This window comes from Cynara cardunculus (genome assembly GCF_001531365.2).
Source record: "Cynara cardunculus var. scolymus isolate 2C chromosome LG 6, CcrdV1, whole genome shotgun sequence".
Taxonomy (NCBI): Eukaryota; Viridiplantae; Streptophyta; class Magnoliopsida; order Asterales; family Asteraceae; genus Cynara; species Cynara cardunculus.
In genome coordinates, this window is record NC_037533.1 from 6292011 (window position 1) to 6298781 (window position 6771).

The window sequence follows — 6771 nt, forward strand, 5'->3', positions numbered from 1 at the left end:
CAGAAGTTTAAGTAGGGTAGTTTGTAACAACTCGTCCCACATTGATAGAATGTGAGAATTGTTAGCTCCTTATAAGTCTCAAGTAGTGAGCTACCAATAACTTCCACCATGGTTTTAAGTTGAATTCGAAGTTATTGGGCTAGTTCGTTGTTTTGGGCTTTGGGGTGTTACATTAGTCCGCTCAAAGCATGGGCTATATCCGCTCAAAGAAGGTATGCATAAAACTTTAAGTTGCTCATTGCATGAAATTAATCCGGTCAAGTAACAGTTTTAAATCGCTCAATATGTTGCGTTAATCCGCTTACCAAATTGCCTTACTCGCTCAACTCATGCTACCTAAATTGCTTAATATACTCTTTAAATCGCTCAAAACATGCTTCTAAGTCGCACACCTTATGGAACTAAATTGCACATCACTGTTTCTTATCAGGTCAAGAAATCCGCTCAATACACAACATTAATCAACCTAAATTGTTCACTCTTATTAGTTCAACGCAGGTTGTAAATCGCTCACTTCACTCAAGATAAATCGCTCAATGATATATTCAAGTAAATCGCTCAAAGTCTGCTTATCCGGTCATCAAACAGCACCTAAACCGCTCACTATACAGGCTCTTATCTGCTCACTATATGAAGCTAAACCCGCTCACCACTATGCTTAATCCGCTCAAGGTTTAATCTGCTCAATAAGTGATTTAACTCGCTCAACACACATCTGTAAATTGCTCAATATAAAACTGCTAATCTGTTCATCAAACAATTCCTAAATTGCTCATCAAACAGATTAAGTAAATCGCTCACAGTACTATTTAAATCGCTCACAGCAAAACTCGCGCACCATGCAGATCCTCAAGTCTCTTAAGTCAGCTAAAAAACAGCTCCTAATCCGTTCAGGCTATGGAACTAAAACACTCATCATGCAAACTGTTAATCGCTCAATACTATCTAACTAAATCGCTCAAAAGTCCGCTCAAAGCAATAAGAAGTCCGCTCACTACTAAGCTTAAACCGCTCAAGGTTGTTATAAATCGCTCATTAAACAATGTGTAATCCGCTCACAGCTTGAACTCAAACCGGACAAGAAAGACTTATATCCGCTCAACACTATAATCCTAATCCTAATCCTAAACCATGAGATGATAAATCGCTCCGCTCATTGCATGACCCTTAATTGTTCAAGTCTACACACATCTAGTTGATTAATCGGTCATCAAACAATATAAATCGCTCACTTAATAAGCTTTAAATCGCTCACTGAGTGAAGATAAACCGCTCAAGATATGTAGTCCGCTCAAAGCTCACAGCCTCTAATCCGCTCACAACTAAACTTTAAATCGCTCAGAAAGTGTGACTAAGTCACTCACTATTTGAAATAAACCGCTCAATTTACTGCTTCAAGAATGAATAAATCGCTCACTTACTGAGTGAATGACGAAAGTTCTAACAATATTCAAACAGAAGGTTAACCAAACTAAGATCAAACCAGGTTACAAACACAAAATTTACAAAAAACTCAGAAATTTTTTGGATCAAAGTCTAACTTTTTGAAGAATTTTAGCAAGAACACGAAGAACACCAAAATTTAAAACTCTTCAAATCTTTAAAATTGATGATCAAAATGCAAAATCAAAAGAACAACAATGAATCACTACGTAAAAACAAACACAACGATCACAATTTTAACACCTAAACATCCACAAATGAGAAATTTGAGAAAAAAAAATATGTAGATCTAGGATGAACAATCAAGAACACAAAGATGAATTTCCAGAAAATTTGAGTAAATCTTGATAATTTCTTCAATCAATCTTCCTGCAAATCTGCTCTGATACCTGTGTGTCCCAATATTGATCAATCCTCATGTAAGCATCAAAATCATCAATGGCAGAATGATATTTCATGTAAGAACTTCGAAGGAGTAGAGAGAAATAATCAATGCTGAATTCTTGGTCAAACTTGTATATATGAATCTGATATTACAATATGGCTCTCTAATAAATTTACAAGACAAACACCCTTTATATAGGGTCAAACTAGACAAAATAGTCAAAGTCAAACTATCCAATGAAAAGTCAAACATGATGATTTTTACACAATTATAGCCAAAATTAAACTTTCAAGACGAATACAATTATACACTGATTTTCAGTCCTAACAGGCTGAGTCATCTGGATTTGTGGAGTTGAGTCGGAGGAAAATGAGATTTCTGAAGAGTATATTGAAAACTCTAATGCTAGGGAAATAAGGAGAAAGTTGGTGTTATATGTGAACCCAGAGATAGAACCGATAGTTGAAAAGCCTGAGGTTTCTACAGCAGAGATAAGGATGATACTTGGGGAATCAATTGAGATAGTTGTTGTTGATTATGAATCCGAATTTGACAGTGGAGGTCGAGAGTTCTATGTCAAGACGGAAGAAGATGTTGAAATAGATGATTGAATCTTTGATTTTAAAGCTGACTTGGATAATAATGAATCAGAATTTCCATTTCCAAATGTGCCTACTGAAGAACCCGTACCTAAATCTGATCCAGTTGTGAATCTTGCTACAACTTCTCTACCCTCAGTTCCAGAAATAGTTTCGTCTTCTCGTAGATACATTCCTATGTCAGAAGAAGTACTTGCACTGAAATGGGACAGAACAAGTGTTGGACCAAGATCTAACAGCAGAATAAGGATAATGCATTGAAAATGAGAGATTGTAAAAGAGGATGAATAGAAACCATTCGTTTTCTTTATTGAGTGGAAAGAAAAATTACAAAACTCTCTCAATGACCTGATCGACTCAAATGTGAAATCCTTTTCTGTCAATTGTTGACCTTGACTGCCTTAGAGGAAATACCCTTTCGTAGGCATTTCCAAAAAAGGAATCTTCCATAATTTGGCATTTTGCCAAAGTCAACGCATCCACCAGTCTTCAACCTCCATGTGTCTGATTGCAATAACTGTTTATGAGTCAGAGGTAGACTTGGATATAGAACATCTTGAGACTGAGATAGTGGTGCCAGGATCAGAGATTGAAAAACTTCCAAATGGGATTTCTCTTAAATTTGTTCCAATTATGGTACAAAGGAAAAAGGTTCCTATATGTTCTGATTTCATGGGTATGTGCTTGAAATCCAAATCTTGCCTAGCTAGAAAGAGAGAAAAGAGAAAAAGTCTAAAACCTCTAAATCAAAAACTTCAAGTTCGACCTTTCAAAAGCTTATCAAGTTCATTTGGAACAGAAAGGGAAAGGGATTGCTAATGATAAACCTATATCCTCTGTTTCAATGAAGCCTCTGAAGGCCAAGGAAAATAAAAAGGAACAAGAGTGTGCAACCAGAGAAGACCAATGATGGTTTCAAAAATCAATTTGAACTAGATAGGAAGTTCACTAGAACGACTAATGTTAGGAACGATTGTAATAAAAAGACTCCAAAGTTTTATGAATCCAATGAATCTTTTTGTCATCAAAATTGAATTCAAAATTACAAGTGTCTATCTCTGTTGAGGCAATTAAAACAACATCTCTCTAGTCCTAATTGTTCTCTCTGGATCACTTAAAAGAAATTTTCCTAAGACCTAGAAGAAGCAAGCTCCCAAGGCCAAACCTGGCAACCAGCTATGACTGGAAAACTAGGTGCTAAGGCAGAACCTAACGTTAAAGGACCATTATGAAATGGGTACCTAAAAATCTCTAATTTGTTTTGCAGAAACAGCATGTGCACATCTGGTACCACGACTTTGGATGTTTAAGGCACATAACTGGTGACAAAAGTTTCCTCTTTCAAAGATAAATATGGAGAAAGTGCAACCTTTGGTGACAACAAGTGAGGGCAAATCAAGGGATATGGGGTTTTCAACAAATGTAAGGTTTCTATCTCTAAAGTAGCTTATAATTTTGGGCTCAAGCATAATTTGCTCAGCATAAGTCAGCTTTGTGATTCTAGTTACAATGTCAACTTCCAAAAGAAGTCTTGTTCATTGTTATCAGAATCGGGTCAAGAGATGCTTAAAGTCGATCGCAAAGGTAATCTTTATCTTATGAAATTCTCACCAAGAGATGGTACAGAGACACTATATCTCATATCTCATAAAAGTGATGAAGCCTGGCTCTAGCATCGCAAGCTGTCTCACCTTAATTTTTCAAATCTTGAGAAGCTTGTCAAAAACGATTTGGTTGTCGGACTACCAAAGGTAAAGTTCAAGAAAGATCATTTTTGTCCTGTATGTGAGATGGGGAAACTTAAACGAGCCTCTCACAAGGTAAAGACTGATGTTTCATGTGTCAGACCTCTGCATATGCTTCACGTGAGTCTTTGTGGTCCTATTTTTGTACAAAGCATGTCTAGCAAGAAATATATCCTTGTATTAATCGATGAGTTCTCATGTTATACTTGGATCAAATTTGTAAGGCAGAAATCAGATATGCTAGAGCTGTTGATAAAGCTGATGACCAAGATTCAAGTTCTTCTACAAAGAAGAATTCAAAAGCTGAGGAGCGACAACGATACAAAGTTCAAGAATTGAAAATTTGACGAGTACCTTGCCAAAAAGGGAATTTCCCAAAACTTCTCGGCTGTAAGAAAACCACAACATAATGGTATTGTGAAAAGAAAGAAAAGAACCTTAGTTGAAGCCGCATGAACAATGCTCGCATCCTTTGGTCTTCTAACCCATTTTTAGGCAGAAGCTATCTTGACCGCGTGCTTTATGCAAAACAGATCTATTGTAGTCAAGAGACATCTAAAAACTCCTTATGAACTTATCAACCAGAGAAAGCCTAACGTTAAATTTTTACACATCTTTGGTTGTAGGTGCTTCATCCTCAATGACCGTGAGCATATTGGCAAATTTCACAAGAAGGCAGACGAAGACAAATTTCTTGGATATTCTGTGAACTCCAAAACCTACAGAGTCTTCAGCCTCAAAACCAAGACGGTCATGGAGAGCATCAATGTCTCATTTGACGATAAAGAAATTATGACTTCAGAGTACTCCAGCTCTAAACTCAAGTTAAACCATGTGACTTCCAATTCTCCAAGACTTCTTTGATGATGATGACATCTCTGGGTGTGCAACTAGAGTTGCCTATACACGCTTTCAGGAAGAGCCATAACCGTCAGGTACATCTATCTATGGCCCTTCGGACGTCTCTACTCCCACGTATGATCTTGCAGATCCAGAACCAGAGCCTAACAGCTCTGCATCAGAGCCCAGTCCCATAGAGCCCGAGAATACCATCTATGTATCTAAACTTGGTCCCTATGTACCGTAATCCGAGGGGCAGCAAGCAAAGCCATCATCACCAATAAGGGACGCAATACCAAACATCCCTATTGAGCAGGATTTCAGAACTCCACCTATAGTTCACCCTGCTATGACTAGATAGACGAAAGACCATCATTCACATCAAATAATTGGTAATCCTTCACAAGCTGTCAAGATAAGAGCTACCACTACTAATGAATGTTTATTTGTAAAATATCTAAGCATGGTAGAGCCAAAGAAGATCCACGAAGCACTACATGACCTAAGCTAGGTCGATGATATGCAAGACGAGCTTCTCCAGTTCGAAAGAAATAAGGTTTGGACTTTTGTTCCTTTACCAAAAGATAAACTTGCTACTGGCACTAAGTGGGTATTTAGGAACAAAAAGGATGAGGATGGCATCGTCATAAGAAACAAGGTCAGGTTAGTTGCCAAAAGCTATTGCCAAGAAGAATACATAGACTATGACGAGACCATTGCGCCAGTAGCAAGGATAGAAGCTATTTGCTTATTCTTGGCCTTCTCTACACATAAACGATTATGAGTCTATCAAATGGACGTTAAATCAGCCTTTCTGAATGATAAGTTGAATGAGGAAGTCTATGTGCAGCAACCTCTTGGGTTCAAGAGCTCTACACATCCAAAGTATGTATATTATCTAGACAAAGTTATGTATGGGCTTAAGCAAGCACCCAGAGGCTGGTATGAACGACTCTCTACCATTCTAATATCCAATGGTTTCGAGAAGGGTAAGATTGACACTGTTGGGTCCGAAAAACTCATCGTTCCTTCGAGTCGGTCAAATCCACGATTCTTAAACCCAACGCTCCTGTAGCAATGCAGGAGCATCCCACATCGGTGAGGCTAGGGGGATTCGGCTTCCTTATAAGGAAGTGGGAGTCTTACTCCTACCAGTGACGCGTTTTAAAGCCGTGAGGGGTTGGTCAAACCCAAAGCGGACAATATCACATGGGCGGTTCCCTAGATCGGTCCAACAGACACAAACTTGTTCATTAAGAGGTATAAAGGTGAGATGCTCCTAGTGCAAATTTCTGTGGAGATATTATATTTTATTCAACCAATCAGAGCTACTGTGACAAGTTCTCTGCATTGATGAAGAGTGAGTTTGAAATGAGCATGATGGGAGAAGTAACATTTTTCATCGGGGTCCAAGTAAAACAAATAGAGGAAGGTATCTTCATCAATCAAGACAAATATCTTTCTAGCATCTTAAAGAGTTAGCAAATTCATAATTCATCGACAATAAAGACATCAATTGCCACGGGTACCAAGTTTGACGCAGATCCATATAGAAAATCAGTGGATGTAAAGACTTATCATGGAATTATTAGGTCACTTATGTTCACCACATGCTTGTGTGCTAGATTCCAAGATAATCCTAAGTTTAATAATTTATTTTTGGTTTAATAATATAACATTTTATAAAGATAATAATTAAGTATTCTGTTAGAACTCAATGATTATCCTAATAATATTTTAGATTTTTTATATTTAAAAT